Raw genomic sequence first — 19755 nt, forward strand, 5'->3', positions numbered from 1 at the left:
CTTCAACCCTTTAGCTCTCACCTGGCAGGGGGGAAGGGCCCAGGCCATCAGTGGCCAGGAGACAGAGTGTCACCATTTATGTACACTGGACCTGTGCTCTGCAACAATTACATCGCCTTATCCCATCACCTTAAGACTTAAGACTTATCCCATCAGACTTAAGAACTGCATAGGGGAAACTGAGGCACCCCTACAGTATTCAGAGGAAACATTAAGAACAGTCCCACTTCGTCACAGACTTGCACACATCAATGCAGCAGCAAAGCCAGGAATGGAACCCAGGCATCCTGTCTGCTATCCCTGTCCTATGCTTCCTGTCTGGTCTCTGTGTAACTTAATAAGCAGAGCCCGCCAGGAGGGACAGCAGCAGCTGAGAGAATCCTTAAGTGTTGCGAGAGTATGCAAGCTAATGAATTGGGGATTGACCTTTGACCCCCCTGGGGACAGCCCTCCAGCCACATCCAGGTTCCCTGCCCCGCCTGGTGCTTTAGCAGAACCAAGCTGGGCGTGTTGTCCCCTGGCCTGCAGCGGACCCTCTGGCTGGAAAAGCATCTCTCAATTATCTGGAACGTAGCACGTCTGGGTCTCTCCAGCTCCTGGAGCAAATAATGACTGGCCATGTCTCACTGCACCACCGTTTGCTTTGCAGTGGGAATTCTTCAGCTGGCTCCTCCAGCTTTCCCTCAGCAGCGCCCTGGGGGCAGCTCCCGGCCCTCCCCTCTGGCTTTAGCTCAGGAGGCGAAATGAATCTGGTGGATCTCATTGCGGATTCCAGTTGCCCATGGCGTGAGATTGCCACTCGGTTCGACACCGTTGGGCACGGCTCAAGGTTGGAGCTGGGGCCGGGGGATGCCCTCTCAGCAGAGCTGTGTGCTGGGCATCCCAGAACTGGAATAGTGCAGGGGGCAGGTGTTAGGAACGAGGTGCATCAGCAGGCCCGGGATGCGGGGAGCCCCGGGCTGGAATAGCAGGAGGGGCTCCGGCCGAGCTGTGGGTTTGTCAGGTCGGTTTGCCTCTAGAACAAAGTTAAAGTCCCTCGAAAAAGGTTCCAAGGCAACGTTGGTTTGGATCGAGGCTGGAGCAGCCCAAAGGGGCTTTGTGGCCATGGGGGCTGGTCTTCCTGACACCGCCTTGCCCGTGTCCGTACAGAGCAGAGCCCCCTCCGTCGGGACGTGCCCGCTGCACGCCCCACCTTCCCTCACCCCCCAAGCCTCTCTCGTGCCCCCCTCTCCTGGGCGCTTGCTCCACCCGCGTCTGGCTTCGCCTCTGTCTCCCGGGCTCGCTGCCCTTTCCAGGCAGCTCTGGGTCTGACCCTGCAGCTGCCCGCGGGACCCCGGCTCAGTGGCACGCAGCTCCCGACAGCTGCCGGAGGATTAACGGCAGCCACAGAGACATCGATACAGGCAGAGCGTGAGGGGCTGGCTGAGCCCATCCCAGCCTCTGCCGCGTTCCTGCCTGAAGCTGAGGATGGAGCCAAATCCTCCTCTGCGTGGAGTCACAGGCCTGGGATGCGGGGAGCCCCGGGCTGGAATAGCAGGAGGGGCTGCGGATCGGGAGTGAGGGGCTCCGGCGGAGCTGTGGGTCTGTCAGGTCGGTTTGCCTCTAGAACAAAGATGCCCCGCACACAGCTCTGCTGAGAGGGCACCCCCCTGCCCCGGCTCCAACCTTGGGGCTGGCAGGGGACGTGCGGTGAGGGGGGCACAGGGGAGCGTGAGGCAGGCAGGGAGGGTACCGTGGAGGGTCCCCCTCCGTCTCTCTCGCCTCCTCTCTGCTGATGGTACCTGCACAATCTCTTTGGCCGGCCAGCACCAGCCTGGCACTCCGCGTGCGAGGGGCCATGCCAGGCCCGGCACTGCCTTGTTGGGTTACCTGTTAGCCTGCAGCCCCTGCTGCCTGCCCATGAGTGCGGGCGCAAGGGGGCCCTCTGCTCCCTGTGCCCACCGTGCACGCTCCTCGACTCCCGTTGGTTCCTTGCCCCCCCTCCAGGAGAGCCCTGGGGTGTTGGTCTGAGAGGCCCCTTAGCTGTCCTCCATCGGTCCGGCCCCGCCCGCCCGCCTCCCCTCTCCTCACCCTCCCATTCCAAAAGCCGGAGTCGCTCTTTGCTTCCCGAACATCTAGCTGACAACAGCAGAGCAGAGCAGAGCAAACAGGCCCCGGGTTAGCCCCAGCCTGCAGAGCTGGGGGGTCAGATGGGGAGGCCCAGCAGAAATCAGGGCCCCATTGTGCCAAGGGCTGCACAGACCGGCCCTGCCCCAAAGACCTGGCAGCCTGATGAGACGGGCGCACGCTCAGGTGGGCGGCGCTGGGCCAGGAACTGCAGAGTCCTCGCCTTTGTGCTGGAGCCCCCTGTATCCAAGAGCACAAGTGAAAAAATCTCCACTATTCCCAGGGACAAGCTAGTACCTGTCCTTGAAGCTGGGGCCCGGCCCGGGAAGCAAACCCAGCCACGCTGCCCGCTGGGGCGTCATGCGCATCTCTGCCCTCACCGAGTCAGCCCAGCCAGCGGGGAATGGAAACCAGAGTCACGCTGGCGGGAGTGTCCTTTCCAGGAGAGGCCTGGCGTGGAGCGAGCCAGATCGATGTCCAGGGACAAGAGCCCAGAGACGCAGCGGCATCCGTGTGCATTAGCCAGCTAGTGGCCGGCAGCACAGTCAGCCGAGCCTGGCTGGAGTTGGGGCCAGGGGAGGCTTCAGGACAGAGACTGTGTCCGCGGCCCCCTCCAGCTCTGGGAACCTTGCAGTGGCTGCCCCAGCATGGGGTGAGCTGCCCCCGTAACCAGAGTTGAGCGCAGTCAGGGGGGAGCTGGAGCTGGTCGGCCGTGCTCCTGGCCATGCTGTGTGGCTTGCGTCGGCTCACTGCTCAGGGCCGCGCCCTGTCGGCCCAAGGCGTCCCTGCGCCCCGTCCCGCGGCTTGTTAGCGCGGCCAGCAGGTCCGGAGCAGCCAAGCAGGCGAAGGGGGATGCGGTGTCTCTCTCGCTGGCTTTGCCCGGCACTGCCGAGCCGCTTCGCAGCCCCCTGCCCGTTTGTGCGGGGCCTCTGCCCTTTCCTCCCCTCCTGTGCCATGCCCGGGGGCCCGCAGGACACCAGCTCTTAGCGCTCCTCCGGGCGTGGCCCCTGCTCCCCTCCCAGAGCTTAACTGGTGCCCAGGCTCTCCAGGGCTGAGCTTTGCCTCTGGCTTTACCGCATCAGCTATTAAAGTGGAAAAATTGCTTGTACCCCAGCACCTCTCATTACAGATTACGCCCGGCCCCCTCCCCTTCTCTGGCTGAGCTGGCTGATGGTGAAAGGTGCCTAGTCAATAACCCATCCTCGCTGGCTGAAAGCACCTGGGGGCGGGGGGGCTGCGAAGGACACGCAGTCGAATCGACAGATTTAACATCTCCTTTGCTGCCCCTCGGTTTTATCTCCCTCGCTAACAGCCTCCCTCGACCTGAGTGGAGCCCTGGCAGGGGTTCAGGTTTGGTTTCTCAGGGCTTAGAAGGCGGCGTCCATAAAAGGGGATTTTCCCGGGGCAGGGCGAGGGGCTCTCTCGTGGGGTTTATCTGCAAAGCTGCCCCATTACGGCTGGGAATTAGGCTCCATTACTCCCCGTCGGCGCGGGGCTGGGGGGCAGTGAAGCGTTCCCTTGACCTATATAAACGCCCCCCCGCCCATGCTAATGCACAGAGCGCTGGTCCAGAGCACGGCTCCTAATGCCCGTTGTGTAAGTAAAGTGCAGGGGCAAAGATTTTTATCCCATTAAGAGGGATTAATGGCATGAAAGGGGCAGCAGTGAGGGAGGGCTCTTCACTCTCCCAGCCCCGGCGCATTCCTGCTGCTCTTTTCACTGGGTTTCCATGCCCCCCCTTACTGTCCCCGTCCACTCGGGCAGTCTGGCTCGTGTGGGTGAGCGCTCCTGCTGGCTGGGACGGAGAGGCTCTCACTGGTGGCTGGCTTTCCCTAAGTGCGAAGCAGCGGCCATGAGCCAAGAGCAGCCGCTGATGCTAATCTGCACCAGCCGTGTGAAAAGCATCCATGGCTAATTGGACCAGGAACATGCCAGTAGTGGCCGGCTTCCACTGGGTTCCCCATACACACCTCTGCCATCCCGATCTGCACTGGCAAAGCTGGGGGGGTGGAGCCCAGGGCTGGGTTAGCAGAGGGCTGCGGGTCGGGGTCGAGGGGCACCGGCAGAGCTGGGGGGTGGAGCCTGGGGCCGGGTTGGCAGGGGGCTGCGGGTCGGGGTTGAGGGGCACCGGCAGAGCTGGGGGTTTGGAAGCTGGGGCCGGACTGGCAGGGGGCTGTGGGTTGGGGTTGAGGGGCACCGGCAGAGCTGGGGGGGTGGAGCCTGGGGCCGGACTGGCAGGGGGCTGCGGGTCGGGATTGAGGGGCACCGGCAGAGCTGGGGGGGTGGAAGCTGGGGCCGGGCTGGCAGGGGGCTGCGGGTCGGGGTCGAGGGGCACCGGCAGAGCTGGGGGGTGGAGCCTGGGGCCGGACTGGCAGGGGGCTGCGGGTCGGGGTTGAGGGGCACCGGCAGAGCTGGGGGGTGGAGCCTGGGGCCGGGCTGGCAGGGGGCTGCGGGTCGGGGTTGAGGGGCACCGGCAGAGCTGGGGGGGTGGAAGCTGGGGCCGGGCTGGCAGGGGGCTGCGGGTCGGGGTTGAGGGGCACCGGCAGAGCTGGGGGGGTGGAAGCTGGGGCTGGACTGGCAGGGGGCTGCGGGTCGGGGTTGAGGGGCACCGGCAGAGCTGGGGGGGTGGAAGCTGGGGCCGGGCTGGCAGGGTCTGCGGGTCAGGGTTGAGGGGCACCGGCAGAGCTGGGGGGGTGGAGCCTAGGGCCGGACTGGCAGGGGGCTGCGGATCGGGGTTGAGGGGCACCGGCAGAGCTGGGGGGTGGAGCCTGGGGCCGGGCTGGCAGGGGGCTGCGGGTCGGGGTTGAGGGGCACCGGCAGAGCTGGGGGGTGGAGCCTGGGGCCGGGCTGGCAGGGGGCTGCGGGTCGGGGTTGAGGGGCACCGGCAGAGCTGGGGGGGTGGAAGCTGGGGCCGGGCTGGCAGGGGGCTGCGGGTCGGGGTTGAGGGGCACCGGCAGAGCTGGGGGGGTGGAGCCTGGGGCCGGGCTGGCAGGGGGCTGCGGGTCGGGGTCGAGGGGCACCGGCAGAGCTGGGGGGGTGGAAGCTGGGGCCGGGCTGGCAGGGGGCTGCGGGTCGGGGTCGAGGGGCACCGGCAGAGCTGGGGGGTGGAGCCTAGGGCTGGACTGGCAGGGGGCTGCGGGTCGGGGTTGAGGGGCACCGGCAGAGCTGGGGGGTGGAGCCTGGGGCCGGGCTGGCAGGGGGCTGCGGGTCGGGGTTGAGGGGCACCGGCAGAGCTGGGGGGGTGGAAGCTGGGGCCGGGCTGGCAGGGGGCTGCGGGTCGGGGTTGAGGGGCACCGGCAGAGCTGGGGGGGTGGAAGCTGGGGCCGGGCTGGCAGGGGGCTGCGGGTCGGGATTGAGGGGCACTGGCAGAGCTGCGGGGGTGGAAGCTGGGGCCGGGCTGGCAGGGGGCTGCGGGTCGGGGTTGAGGGGCACCGGCAGAGCTGGGGGGGTGGAAGCTGGGGCTGGACTGGCAGGGGGCTGCGGATCGGGGTTGAGGGGCACTGTGTGAGGCCAGGACCAGTGTAGCGGGGGGGGCTGCTGGCCAGGACTGGTATCGCCGCACCAGGGCTGTGTCTGTCTGTCTGTGTACCTGTCCTAACAGTGTGTGGGTGTCGGAGGGGGCGGGGAGAGCTCCGGTAGCCCCTGCCTGTCGGGTGCCAGGAATCGCTGGGCCCCCGCCCCCAGTGCACCCCACTCCCCTGCTGCCTGGCGCAGACCCCGCCCCAGCGGGGAGCTGATGTGCAGATGTTCCGAGGGCCAATTCTCCCTCCTCGCCACCGCCTGGGTTTGGAAAGGGGTTGAATTCCTGCACCAGCTAATTAGTCTCTAATTAGCCAGTGGCGTGTAAACAGTCCCAGCAGATGGGGGCGAAGCGATAATGACCCATCAGTGGCGGGGCTGCCTCTGCCGGGCCGGAGAGAAAGGGGCAGAGCCCTGCCAGCACCGCTTACCCAGCTGGGCTTAGCGCGTGGCCTCCCCGCCAGCCCGCGATAACCTCCCCATCCCAACCCGCTGGCTCTGTCCGCCCTCGGGGAAGACGCCGATGGGTGTCTCCAGCGTGGGCCCAGTGTGGGCGACGTCTGCCTGGCTTTTGCTGATGGAGATCTGCCCGAGGCCTCCACCTGCTGGGGTGCGTCTGCGTGCACTTATGCCCACACGTCTGCGCGCGCGTTGGCAGCCCAGATTCGCCAAGGCCCTGAGCTGCCTCAGCCCCCCTGGACGTCAGCAGGAGCCCCAGGGCGCCCAGCTCCTGGGCACACCCCTCCTTGGGCGCGGCTGTGCCCCCAGGGCTTGTGCGTCCGGCGTGGCCCGGGGGTGCGCTGCGGCTGTGCCTGGGGAGCGCGGGGTGCCCAGGACGCTGCCCGGGCTGCGCGAATGCACGTCTGGCCGGCACATTATGGCCGCTGCCTCAACGCGATTGCAGAACCAGGGCGCTCCCCCTCGGGCGCCCAGCCGCGGGAGCTGCAGCCGTTTGGGCGGGGCGGGGAGGACTCTCCTTTGAGCCACCTGCCAGGTGGGACAGTCCTCGTCTTGCCCTCACCCTCGCCCAGTCCTGCGTGGGATCCTTAGCTCCACAGCCGCCTCCCACCAACGGGGTTCACCCGCCAGGGGCTGCAGCCCCACGGGGGTCCAGTGCGGGGCGGGCGGCTGAGGGCCAGGGGAGTAGGTGGTGCAGACGCTGCCCTCCCAGGAGGGGGAGAGCATCACCCTGCAGCGGGCCCCCAAAGACCCCCCAGCTCTGACCAGCGCCCTCCCCCTCTTACCCAGCGTCCTCCCTGCCTCAGATCTGCAGGCGAGAGCGTCAGGTGTCAGTGGGAGGGTTGGGGATGGGGAGAGGCAGCGGGGGGACAAAGCAAGGCTGCTCCTGGGGAAGGAGCCGGTGTCGAGGAGTGAATTGGAAATGGCCTGTTGATACACTCGGCCCGTCAATCACGCCTGAGCCACTCACGTCCCCGCCTGTCAAAGTGCCAATCATCCCGTGCCTGCGTACCTGCTGCATCATGGCACCGTCAGTTACCATTAACGCTGCCCGGGGCCGGGGGCTGCTCCGCGGGGGGCCTAGCGACCGGCTGGCTGGGGAGCTGGAGGTGAAAAGGGCCGGTAAATGCAGTGCTGAGTACTGCGGGGGGAGATCGGTGTGTCTCCATACACACCTGTCTAGCGATGCACATATCAACCACTTCTACTGAGCCCATCACCACCGCGTCAGGCCTTCCTCCCGTTCTCCTGGCCACTCTGAGCCTTCCCGCCGGCCCGCGATAACCTCCCCATCCCAACCCGTCTGGGCGGGACTCGAACCAGCGACCGAGAGGTGAAACTCTCTGCCTGGCTCCCCGTCCCTCCACTCCTCAGCAGCCTTCACCCCCAGGCAGTCACTGGCACTGGCTGGGGGTGTGTGGGGGAGGAGGGTGAGAAAACCTGGATTTGTGCTGGAAATGGCCCAACTTGATTATCATACACATTGTAAGGAGAGTGATCACTTTAGATAAGCTATTGCCAGCAGGAGAGTGGGGTGGGGGGAGGTATTTTTTCATGCTTTGTGTGGATAAAAGATCTTCTACACTTTCCACAGTATGCATCCGATGAAGTGAGCTGTAGCTCACGAAAGCTCATGCTCAAATAAATTGGTTAGTCTCTAAGGTGCCACAAGTACTCCTTTTCTTTTTGCGAATACAGACTAACACGGCTGTTACTCTGAAACCTGCCTGCACTATGTGACTCGTGATTTGTACCATGGTGCTTCCCGCTGTGCTGGGCCCTCTGCAGGCTCCAGGGTGGCTCCCGGACCCTTGTGCCTGTCGCACACTCTGCTGTTATCCCCATTGCACCCATGGGAAAGTGAGGCACAGAGCTATAATGCGACGTGCTCAAGGTGACGCAGGGAGATGTCAGAGCAGGGAATTGAACCCAGCTCTTCCTAGACCCAGGCTAGTGCCCGAACCACCAGAGATCCTCCTTCGCTCACCCCCGCGTGTTCCCTCCCATCATCTCCCCGTTACCAAGCCAGGTTTTCTTCTCTCTCCCCCATGAGCATCTCGGAGTAATTTTGTATTCCTCCCCCTCCGTCTCCTCCTTTTCAAATTGAGCCACCTGAGTGCAAAAATCCACACGCTCTGCCATCAAACTCCAGGAGCTCGCGCTCATGTCTAGGGGCATCAAAAAAGAATCTACATGGAAAATTTCCAGGGAAAGAACTTTGCTGCATGTAAATTGGAGGCCCAGAAATCTCCCAGCCTCAGATCTCGCTTTTATTCCAGTTCAGTAACTAAATTGATGATACCTGAATTACAGAGCTGCGTCTCAGAGTGCTCCTCTTGCTCACACCCAGCCTGTGCTGTCTCTCGTTGCTCACTAGTGGGATTGGTTTATTTTTGTTTTATTAAGACTTTGCTGTTGCAGCTTCCCATTAACGAGCTAGACAACGTTCGTCAGCAGGCTCCTTTCTCGGCCTCAGCTGGGATGGTAACGACGTCACTCCAGGGCGCCAGGTTCCAAACGCCGCGGTGGCGAGGCAGAAAACGAGGGCTTGTCGGAACGCTGGGGCACCAAATCGGCCTCCATTTATTATTATTCATTGTTTGAATTGCAACAGCACCGCGAGGCTGCAGCTGAGATCGAAGCCCCATTGTGCTAGGTGCTGGATGGACACCCAATGGTTGAGTGACTGCCTCAAAGGAGGGATCAGTGGCCTTATGGGGGGCCCAGAGACAAAGTGATGTGCCCAAGGGCACACAGAGAGGCAGTGGCAGAGTCAGGAGCTGAACCCGGGAGTCCTAAGCCAGAGCCTTAGCTGGCAGGCCTGTTCCCTGGTCAGGAACCTCCAGCCGGTGACGGTCTGAGCAGAGCGGGGCACTGGACACCGACACGGCCCTGCTGCCTGCACCCCTCCCGAGCTGTCCTGGCATTCAGCGGGAGGCGAGGAGGCAGCAGCCTTCAAAGTCAGGCTGTTGGTGCTGAACCTGCTCCCCGTGAAGTCCAGGGGAGTCTGGCTTGGTTTCGGCAGGCGCCAGAGCGGGACCTGTGAGGGGAGATGGCCGGCTGGGAGCGGGTTGATCTTGCGAGCAGCCTGCCTCCTCCTCCTCAGTCGTTTAGGGCTTGCTGCAGGCCTCCGGCTCCCTCTGGCTCAGGTTCCCTCGGCGCCTGCTGCTTCCTCTCCCAGTCCCACCTGAAATCCAAGCCCCCCTCCATTCCCACCAGCTGCCTCCTCGTCATTTCCACAGCAACCATCCTCGTCATCACGGAGGGGGGCTGGAGGACTCCAGGGGGGAAGGAGCAAGGAAAGCCTCAGCATGCAAACGAGGAGAGTGTCTGAGGGAGGATAATAAGGGTTTCAGGTCACACTGTGCCCACACCACTCAATTGCAGCCACCTCTGGGGTGGAGGGTGGCAACCGCCAATGCACAGCACAACACCATGAAGACCGGAAAGCCGGGCTGGGGAAACTCCCGCACTCCTATGAAAGACATCATGGGACATTTGGGGTGCCAGAAAGGCAGACAAACCTTGAGGAACTCGCCTAGAACTTGGAAGAGCTGTGCGGGCTCTGTCCAAAGCTGGCTGCATTTCAGCACTGAGTGAGCAATCTCTGTGCAGTGTTGCAGTGTGGTGGTTAAATGGCTGCTGCACCCCACCCCAGAGGTGGCTGCATTTCAGTGCTGCATGAGCAATCTCTGTGCAGTGTGGCGGTGTGGTGGTTAAATAGCAGCTGTGTCCCACCCAAGAGGTGGCTGCATTTCAGTGTTGAGTGAGGAATTCGGATCCGTGCTATTAGAGAGATTAAGCTTTTCAGATCTGTATCTCCCAGCATTCCACTGTCCCCTCCCAGTCTCGGCCCAGAGCCGAGATGAGTTCCCAGTGTTGCTGAAGTCCCTGCTGCTTGCTGGTGGGCTCTCAGCAGATGGGGCTAGGGCGGGGGAACACAGAACTAGCTGCCGTAAAAAGGCTGCCGTGACCTTCGCGAGCGCATACCCATGGCATGATCAGTAGCAGAATTACACGCCACTTCTCCGCCTCTGCGCTGCGTTTCACCCTTTAACACAGAACAGATGACGGAGGGGCTTCAAAGCGGCAAGAAGAGAGCTTGCTGTTTGCGATCAGATTCGGAGGTGTGCAGACTGCTGCGGGACCGACTGGGGAGGCAATCGCTCCGTGCCCCCCACAGCTGGAATGGGATCTCGGCTTGGCACAGGGAGGGGCTGCCTGGGTGCCCTGAAGATGCCAGGCCTCAGCCCTCGAGTGTCTCGGACCAGCCCCAGAGCTCTTGCGTTGCTCGAAGTCCGTCTGCTGCTCGTGGCCTGCGCCTTAGACTTGGGGGGCTGGGAATTCTGGAGCCCGGATCCTGGCTGCTGATGCCTTCTGGGGTGGGAGGTCTCAGCCTGTCAGCAAAGAAAGCCTGGCCCACCCCGCCCTGTCGTGAGTGGGACTGGATCCTGTGGCAGCCAGAAAGGGAGACTTGGGCTGCGGGGCACAGGACTCTGCCCATCCCCAGAGGCCGCGTGCGCTCCCTGGCCTGGGTTGTCCACACTTTCCAGGCGGTGGCCTCTCGCCCCTCAGGGGGAGCCCCCAAGCCCAGCCTGCCCCCTGCCGCCAGGCATGGAGCAGGCTGAGCACCGGGCCGGCCAGTGTCAGTGTCTGTAATTCTCCCCCCATGCAGACCCGCCTCCCCGCAACCCGTATCCCTCCCCCCCACACCTGCCCCCACCTCTTGGGTTTTCTGCTGCTGATCCTGTTTGCCATTCATCTGTAACCAGTCCATTTGGGCCTTGCTCATTTCAGAGCCACTGCCCCCAGCACCCTCCGCCGCCCCCCCTTGGTCCAATCTTCCTCTCCGATCTCGTTCCCAGCCTCACAATTACTGGGCTGCCCTGGGAATGGCCCTGGAATCGGCTTTGATTAACTGCTTCGTCTGGAGAGTGGAGGGGCCGCCGGGTCGCCCGCCTGTGGTAACGGCTTCGGTGGGGAGAGAGTGTGTGTGGGGGGGGGGGTCATTCAGTGTAACCGCCACCCTGCACCCAGCCCCCCTCCTGCCCTCCCAGGGGGCAGCCAGGACAGGTGCGGGGCTATAGACAAGCTGCGTGGGAGGAGGTGTGGGGGGAACGGCTAGGCTGACACCTCTAGGGGGTGGCTAGGACCCGAGCTGGCTCAATCTGCTTTCTCCTGCCAGACCCTGTCCCCCGGAGGAGCAGACTTGGGGGGCTTTCTATCTGTGTTGAAACCAGGCGCGGAGTTACCTGGCTAGCACAGCTAGCCGGGGTCTCAGCTCTAACCAGAAATGCTCATCGATGCTACTGGAGGGTGCTGTGTTAGCACCGGCCCGGCAGCAGATTAGTGAGGGACGGGCAAGCAGATGGTGCAGTATATTTGGATTTTAGCAGAGCATCCGGCAGGTCTGCTGGGAGAAGGCCAGATTCTGGTTGTGTTTGGCACGCTGAGCGGGGCCTTGCCCATTGTACTGGAATCAGCCGTGGGAGGAGGCGTTGGAGACAGGAGTGCGGGGACAACAGGAGTTAAATCTGCAGGGAAGACGAGCCCTGGAGTGATTGGGAGGGGGTGTTGGTGCCATTGATAGGGGAGATTGGAGGAGCTAAATCTACCTAGGGTGTGAATGGGGTGCCCCTGGGGGGGATGAGATGAGGAGGTGATCAGGGAAGGCTCCCTGACAGTTAGATCAGCCCAGCAGTGAAACAGGGTCCGCAGGGGATGGGACAGGAGCCCTGCTGTCTGACAAGCACTGGACAATAGATTATTGTCACGAAGTGGGACTGTTCTTAATATTTCCTCTGAATACTGTAGGAGTGCCTCAGTTTCCCCTATGCATTTCTTAAGTCTCTAGGTGGTGGGATAAGGGGGTGTAATTGTTGCAGAGCAAAGGGCCAGTGTACATAAATGGCAACACTCTGTCTCCTGGCCACTGGTGGCCTGGGCCCTTCCCCCCCTGCCAGGTGAGAGCTAAAGGGTTGGAGAACAAAGGAATCTGGTGACCTCCTGGCCCGGGAAAGGGACAAAGCCCAGAGGAGGACGGGCTGGAGAGAGTTTCAGTTTGGGGCTGGCTGGGGAGGAGGAGTGAAGTGCAGATGGGGTTGTCTGGCTCACTGCCCCCCAAAATGGACCCAGCTGAGGGGTCCTGTTCTCTGCACCTACAAGCTCTGGTTTAGACCATCTTCCTGTCATCTAATAAACCTTCTGTTTTACTGGCTGGTGGAGAGTCACGTCTGACTGTGAAGTTGGGGGGCAGGACCCTCTGGCTTCCCCAGGAGCCCGCCTGTGGGAAGCGCACGGAAGGGCAGAGGATGCTGAATGCTCCGAGGTCAGAACCAGGAAGGTGGAAGCCGTGTGAGCTTTTAGCCCTGCAGACAGTCTGCTCACAGATAGGAGACTTCCCCAGAGTCCTGCCTGGCTTCGTAGGGAGCAGTTCAGAGCATCGCCCGGGGACTCCGCGATAACTGGAGGAGGCGATCTTTTAGCTGCAGGTGGGGCAGAGCTGGGTCTTCCCTTCGGCAGCGTGCGTGTTGGATGAACAGGACCACGTGCACCGCCCAAGCTGGAGTGACCCAGCTGCTTGGGTGAGAGCGTGAGGCTCCGTGTCGGCCTGGCCACTGCGCGCCCCTAATCCCTCCTGACGGATAGCGTCGGGCCGTGGGGTGGCAGGCGCTGCCCCTGAGATCACACCGGGTTGCCTCTCGTAGACTTGCTCTGGGCAGGGCCAGAGAGCGTCAGGGTCTCAGCTCTCTGGCACCATCTCCTTTCCCAGGAGTGAATGCAGGACGTGCTCCAGGCCCAAATACTTCCTCGAGGGGCTGAAGGGTGAGGTGGGACTGGGAGCAGAGCAGCCTGAAAGGCCACTCATCCAGGGACCAGCTCTGGGTACACCAGCAGCTGTCAGTTCCTTCCCTGGCTCGTCTCATCCAGGAGACGAGACCCAGGACATCAGTGAAGCAGCTCGCCAAGTTATCATGGAGGACCGGTTTTCCCAGCTCTCCTGACTTCTCCAGGACGCAGCCTCCCCGGTGAGCTGTCACATGGGCTTGTGAGGCTGCAGCGTGGTGGGACTTTGTAGGTTAGCTTATGGAGGGGACCTGGGTTCTAGTCCCAGCAATGCCATTGATTCAGTGGGTGACCTTAGGCAAGTCACGTCCCTGCTCTATGCCTCGGTTTTCCCATCTGTGAAATGGGGCTAATGCTGCTTGCTTTCCTTTGGGTGTGATCCAGCTGCAAACTCCTCAGTGCCTAGTTTCCCCACTGAATGCCATGGGATTTCCACGTGCAGGGGGCTTGTGGGACAAATGCATTGAGACACACCGGTGCAAGTGGCTGGGTTGGGGCCAGGTATTGCTGCTACTCCTTATTCTGTACGGCCTGTTCTGTGGTCAGTCACATCCCTGTTTGCAGAGCCAACTTTCCATAGCAGTTTCTTTGCAGGCTGGCTGTCTGCTAGCCATGGCCATAGCAGGTCACAAACCAGACATGGCTACTCGGTTCCTAGATAGCACCTCCAGAAATGAAAGTGGGGGGTGAGGGACGGTGTCTGTCATGTTTATTTCCTTCCCTTTTGTTTGGGAGCCAGCCTGTCAGAGCAGCCAGCTCCAGCTGGCGCATTTCAGCCAGCCGAATGGGCGCAAGTGCCTTTCATGCCCCATATCCCGTGCGCTCTCTGCCAAGGGGGCATGCCTTTGATCCCCCTCCACTGTTAGGAATGCTGCCGGATGACAGACAGAGGGCATCTGTATTGTAGATTGGCATCAATTTATTGTTTTCCTCTCAGTTCTCAACACTTAGCAGTTTTGCTTAAGCTAAAGAGCTTGACTTATGCCGGGGGGGGGGGGTGGAAAAGATGAAGGCGTTTTCTCTTTCTTTCTCCTTTTGCTTTTCTTTTTCAAGAAAGATTAGATTGAAAATAAAAGCGAAGGAAGATTAGCCAGCACTGGACATTCTGGGGGCAGACAGTCCGGCGGCAGAGGATATGTTTAGGGGTGAATTTGAAACCCCCAAGAGGATGGAGCACGAGAGAGAGCTCAGACCCCTCGCTGCCATGCAGGGCGCCCTGAAACACACCAATCCCGTTCATTATTGGCCTGTTCCTTGGTGCGGCTGGGGCTTTGCTGTCTTCAGAGTGATCTGGGCCAGGGACTCCGGGCGGTGCCCTTTGTCCCTGGGTTTCAAAGCACTTTCCAGTCATCACAATGCACCTGGTAGGCAGCTGCATGCTGCAGGGCAATCTTGAAGGCCAGAGAAGGCAAATCTAGACTAGGGAATAAATCTCCTGTTATCTGGGTGCATTCAACCCAGTCCATGGCCAGCTAGCATGTATTCAGATTAGCTTCCCCTGTCTGTGCTGGGGTGGCCATAGAATCCCTGCTGTCCTGGGAGCGGGGCTTGTGACCGCTGTCCTCTGGGCATAGGGGGAACCATGGCGCTTGCCTGCCCTGGGGTAAGAGCCCGACGCCTTTGGCTCACCGGAGACATTCTGCCGCCTTTACACTGACAGTCCTGAGTTTGGTCCGTGGACGAGAGAAGCCAGGAAGTCCAAATGCCCACCTGCAAGCGAACTGCCCCGCATGAAAGAAGCTGAGAGCCTTTTAGTTCCATGCGCACCCCCTTCTTCCCCCGCCCTGTTGTTTGCTGTGAAGCAGGCCCCCAGCGGGGAAGGGGCATTCAATCCTGGGGGGCCAGGGCTGCTATTGTCATCAAACAAACTGCTGATGACAAGAACTAAGGGCAGTGGATTTTGTGCGCCGTGTTTATTTTCTCCCCCCCCCCCGTAAATAAATAAAATAAAACTGCAATTCAAAGCACACTTGAAGGCTGCTGGGGAATATGATTGTGCCTTTGAAGTATAAGGGCTTCCATTTGTTTAACCGAAAATGGAGCTGTGTATTTCAATTTAGAGGTTCCTTAGCAAATAAAACCAGAGAGGAGCGACTGTTTCTTCTTCTCTCGCTCAGCCTGCAACTCCCCAGCCCCCAGTGTTAAAAGTCCAGCACCATCTGAGCTGCTGCAAAGGGAGCGGGGAATAAAGGAAACAAAGCAGCTTAAATAAGCCCTAGATGGACTAAGCTCCTGTCGATATGGCTGCAAAAATGGCTTGGAGGGGAGAGGTGGAGGGAGGTTTCTGAGCTGTGTGATTACTGGGGGTGGCTTCTCGGGGTAACCAGATTAATGTAGGCCCATGCCAGCCACCTCTAGTTTAAAGAGTGACTGCGGGAGTGTGGCGGGGGTTCATCTTGTAATGGATCCAGCTGTGTCTGTGACACCGCTGCAATCTAGTGAATGGATCAGAACTGCTCAGTTGTGTTTCATAGAACCTGTACTGTTAATCACTAATGGGGATTCTCCGTTAGTTCAGGTGGCAAGATCCAAATTCCGTCCCCACTCATGCCAGGATTTTCCACCAGCAGTGGGATGACTGCTGTGATTTCCTAGGTGTCCCAAGGTTCTTTCCACTATTCCCAGATCTAATTGGCGCAGTTTGTGTGTTGAAAGCAGGAAGTCCTTAATGGTGCTGGATCACCACAGCCGGTGGTTTCGCTGCTGCAAAGGAGGAAGGGTGCCCAGCTCACTCTCCTCTAGCTGTGTCGGCTCAGGCCGGGCCAATGGGAGCACGAATTGGCTTGTGTCAGTAAAGCCGCTTACACAGGGTGACCTGCTGGAGAGTGATAGGGTGGGATAGGAATTGAGTGGGAGCCCTCTGGAGCAGCGGCTCTCAACCTTTCCAGACTCCCGTCCCCCTTTCTGGAGTCTGATTAGTCTCGTGTACCCCCAGGTTTCACCTCACTTCGAAACTACTTGCTTAGAAAATCAGACATAAAAACACAAAAGTGTCACAGCCACACGGTTACTGACAAATCGCTTCCTTTCTCCTTTTTACCATAGAATTATAAAATAAATCCAGGGGAATATAACTACTGCCCTTCCATTTCCGCATACAGTCTATAGAGCAGTATAAACAAGTCGTTGGATGAAATTTTAGTTGGTACTGACGGCGCTAGTGCATTTTATGTAGCCTGTTGTCAAACGAGGCAAATAGCTAGATGAGTTGTTGCATGCCCAGGAAGGCCGCTGCGTACCCCCAGGGCTATGCATAATCCTGGTTGAGACCCACTGCTCTAAAGGCCCTCATGGTGTCCTGCGTTCCAGGAGACACCAGAACCCTGCCAGAGAAGCAAGCTTGATTTGTCCTTTACGGCTACCTCAGCCATGCCTAGAAACACCTCCCCTCCCTCGCCCCCCCTGAATCCAAGCACCACAAAGATCCTCAGTTCCTTTGGTCTGGGTTTTTTACCCCGCCTTCGATGTGCTGCGAGGAGTCCACTGGCAAGACTCATCTTCCCAGGGAGGAGAGCAACGATAAGAGTCTTTGGTCCTTTCATTGGCTACTCCCCAATCCAGACGTGGGGAGTTTCCACTTCTCAGATGGACCCAGAGCCCGTCTGGCATTGATGGGGCTCCTCTTTCGGGAGGGGTGGAACAATTTCCCTCGAAGAGCAACGCCTCTCCCTAATGAATGTCCCTCCCCTGCAGAGTCATTCAGCCGGTCACAGAGGCTCACGCTACGCCTTCTCAAACATTACACTGCAGTACGGAGCACAGACGCTGCCAGTGAGGTTAATTCAGGCAGACGCTTACAAGCATTTGACAGCGTCTGAACGCTTCCTTCGCATTCTAATACTGGTTTGATCAATATTAACCTGCCAGCGGGCCCGGCGGATTCCAGGGCCAGATCTGTCGGTGTCCAGTTGAAACATGAGGACCTTGGCATGAGCTGGGGCTTGGTCTGCCGGCATCACATGGGCGAAGGCCAGTGGGAGAGGAGGTGCTGAATGCGAGGCGGGGGGTATCCGGCGGACAGCCAGAGGGTGGCGAAGCGCCAAATGCAAGGGGTAGTGGTGTCTGGTTGATGGCCAGTGGAAGGCGGGGTGCCGAATGCGAGGGGTAGTGGTGTCTGGTTGATGGCCAGTGGAAGGCGGGGTGCCGAATGCAAGGGGTAGTGGTGTCTGGTTGATGGCCAGTAGAAGGCGGGGTGCCGAATGCGAGGGGTAGTGGTGTCTGGTTGATGGTCAGTGGAAGGCGAGGTGCTGAATGCGAGGGGTAGTGGTGTCTGGTTGATGGCCAGTGGAAGGCGGGGTGCCGAATGCGAGGTGTAGTGGTGTCTGGTTGATGGCCACTGGAAGGTGAGGTGCCGAATGCGAGGGGTAGTGGTGTCTGGTTGATGGCCAGTGGAAGGCGGGGTGCCGAATGCGAGGGGTAGTGGTGTCTGGTTGATGGCCAGTGGAAGGCGAGGTGCCGAATGCGAGGGGTAGTGATGTCTGGTTGACAGCCAGTGGAAGGCGGGGTGCCGAATGCGAGGTGTAGTGGTGTCTGGTTGATGGCCAGTGGAAGGCGAGGTGCCGAATGTGAGGAGTAGTGGTGTCTGGTTGATGGCCAGTGGAAGGCGGGGTGCCGAATGCGAGGGGTAGTGGTGTCTGGTTGATGGTCAGTGGAAGGCGGGGTGCCGAATGCGAGGTGTAGTGGTGTCTGGTTGATGGCCAGTGGAAGGCGAGGTGCCGAATGTGAGGAGTAGTGGTGTCTGGTTGATGGCCAGTGGAAGGCGGGGTGCCGAATGCGAGGGGTAGTGGTGTCTGGTTGATGGTCAGTGGAAGGCGGGGTGCCGAATGAGAGGGGTAGTGATGTCTGGTTGATGGCCAGTGGAAGGCGAGGTGCCGAATGTGAGGAGTAGTGGTGTCTGGTTGATGGCCAGTGGAAGGCGGGGTGCCGAATGCGAGGGGTAGTGGTGTCTGGTTGATGGTCAGTGGAAGGCGGGGTGCCGAATGAGAGGGGTAGTGATGTCTGGTTGATGGCCAGTGGAAGGCGGGGTGCCAAATGCGAGGGGTAGTGATGTCTGGTTGATGGCCAGTGGAAGGCGGGGTGCCAAATGCGAGGGGTAGTGGTGTCTGGTTGATGGCCACTGGAAGGTGAGGTGCCGAATGCGAGGGGTAGTGGTGTCTGGTTGATGGCCAGTGGAAGGCGGGGTGCCAAATGCGAGGGGTAGTGGTGTCTGGTTGATGGTCAGTGGAAGGCGGGGTGCCGAATGCGAGGGGTAGTGATGTCTGGTTGATGGCCAGTGGAAAGCAGGGTGACGAATGTGAGAGGTAGTGGTGTCTGGTTGATGATCAGTGGAAGGCGGGGTGCCGAATGCAAGGGGTAGTGGTGTCAGGGCGATGGCTAGTGGCCAGGGAGATGTTCACAGGACACGGTCTATTGGCGTGTGCCCCCGACATTGCCTAGGATAGAGAACGCTTGGTTTCACAGCCTGAGCATGTGTCTGGGGACCTGGGATGTCTGGGTTCCATACCCCCCTTGTGTGACTGTGGGTGATGTCCTCGGGGTTCCCCTGTGCTGGGAAACAGGGGTACAGCTCCTGCCCGGCCTGGCGGGGTGGGGAGGAGGTTTGCAAAGGGCTCTGAGACTCCCTGGCACCAAAGCCTCATTATCTCCCTGGCCGCAGCATGGAAGCCTCCACTGTCAGCGCAGAAGAAATCTTCCCCGGGGCAAAGACGTCCCCAGGTCTCATCTCAGCCTTGGCAGGGCTCTTTTAAGCACAAGGTGGCTGGAAAGAACAAGCCCTTCAAAGTCCCCTTACTCCCCCCCTCTCACTTGCTCCTTCTCCATCCCCCGTGCCTTTCGCCCCTGCCCACCCCGGCCCCTTTCCAAACCTCCTCCCCCACCCAGACGTGTGCCAGGGCCTCTACCCTGCTGCACAGGAGGGGTCAGGTTGGCAAGGGGGGGACTTCCAGAGAGCAAGGCTGGGGCTGAAATTGCCTCAGTGAGGCCCAGCCCGGGCGGGTCTCGGGGGCTGCACTGGCTTTTTTTGGTAGGAGTCCTGACAGCTCCATCCTGCGTATGCAGAGGAGAGAATTGGCTCCGTCTCTCAGCCACCAGCCCGGCCAGACCGTGGCACTGTCAGCCAGTGCGGGGACATTGGAGTAGACCCCCAGCAGCTCCGTTGAGGGGGTTTTCTCTGTGGAAACCCAACCCCCACCTCTCCCAGTCCTACCCCCCTCCCAGCTCCGGCATAACGAGCTGCCCCCTGTTCTGGCAACAGTGGGCTGGGCTGGTTAGCATGGTGACAAGGGAGGTTAGAGCAGGGGGTTGGGAGGCAGGTTAGGGCATGGGATTGAGAGTCCAGGTCCCAGGGATTTACCCCCATTGAGGGAGGGAGATGGCTCTGACGGTTTGAACAGGACTCCTGGGTTCTCGTCCCAGCTCTGTCCCTGAACCGGGCCACCTGCCCTTGGTTTCCCCAGCTGTAAAGCAGGACTGAGACTGGCCAAGGTGTGTCATGGGGCCCCGGGATGGCGCAAGGGGTCGCTGGAGAAGTGCTGTCCCTGTGCCTGGCAGCCCTGGGAGAGGGAAAGTGGCCTTGGGGTACAGCACTGGGCTGAGAGTCAAGAGATCAACTTCCTCTCTGCCACTGAGTGCCGGTGTGCCCCGGGCAAGGCTCTTCACCTCCCAGGGCTTCAGTCCCCCCAGGTAATCCTTGCGTCCTCCTGCCCAGGACCATGGGGCTCTGACCGTCCAGGCCGAACGAGCAAAGAGGAGGCCTCAGTCTCAAGCCAGCCCAGGGCCCAATGCCCAGCAGTGCAGCCCCCACCTCCCCGCAGGGCAGCTCTGCTG

General features: G+C 60.6%; 1 protein-coding gene across 4 annotated transcripts in view; it reads left to right on the forward strand.

The window, feature by feature from the left end:
* The window catches only part of SDK2 (sidekick cell adhesion molecule 2), a 171543-nt gene that overhangs the window by 65939 nt on the left and 85849 nt on the right, over nucleotides 1–19755 (forward strand). The window lies entirely within an intron of this gene.

The sequence above is a fragment of the Lepidochelys olivacea genome (genome assembly GCF_965140295.1).
Source record: "Lepidochelys olivacea isolate rLepOli2 genome assembly, chromosome: 14".
In the NCBI taxonomy this organism is placed as follows: Eukaryota; Metazoa; Chordata; order Testudines; family Cheloniidae; genus Lepidochelys; species Lepidochelys olivacea.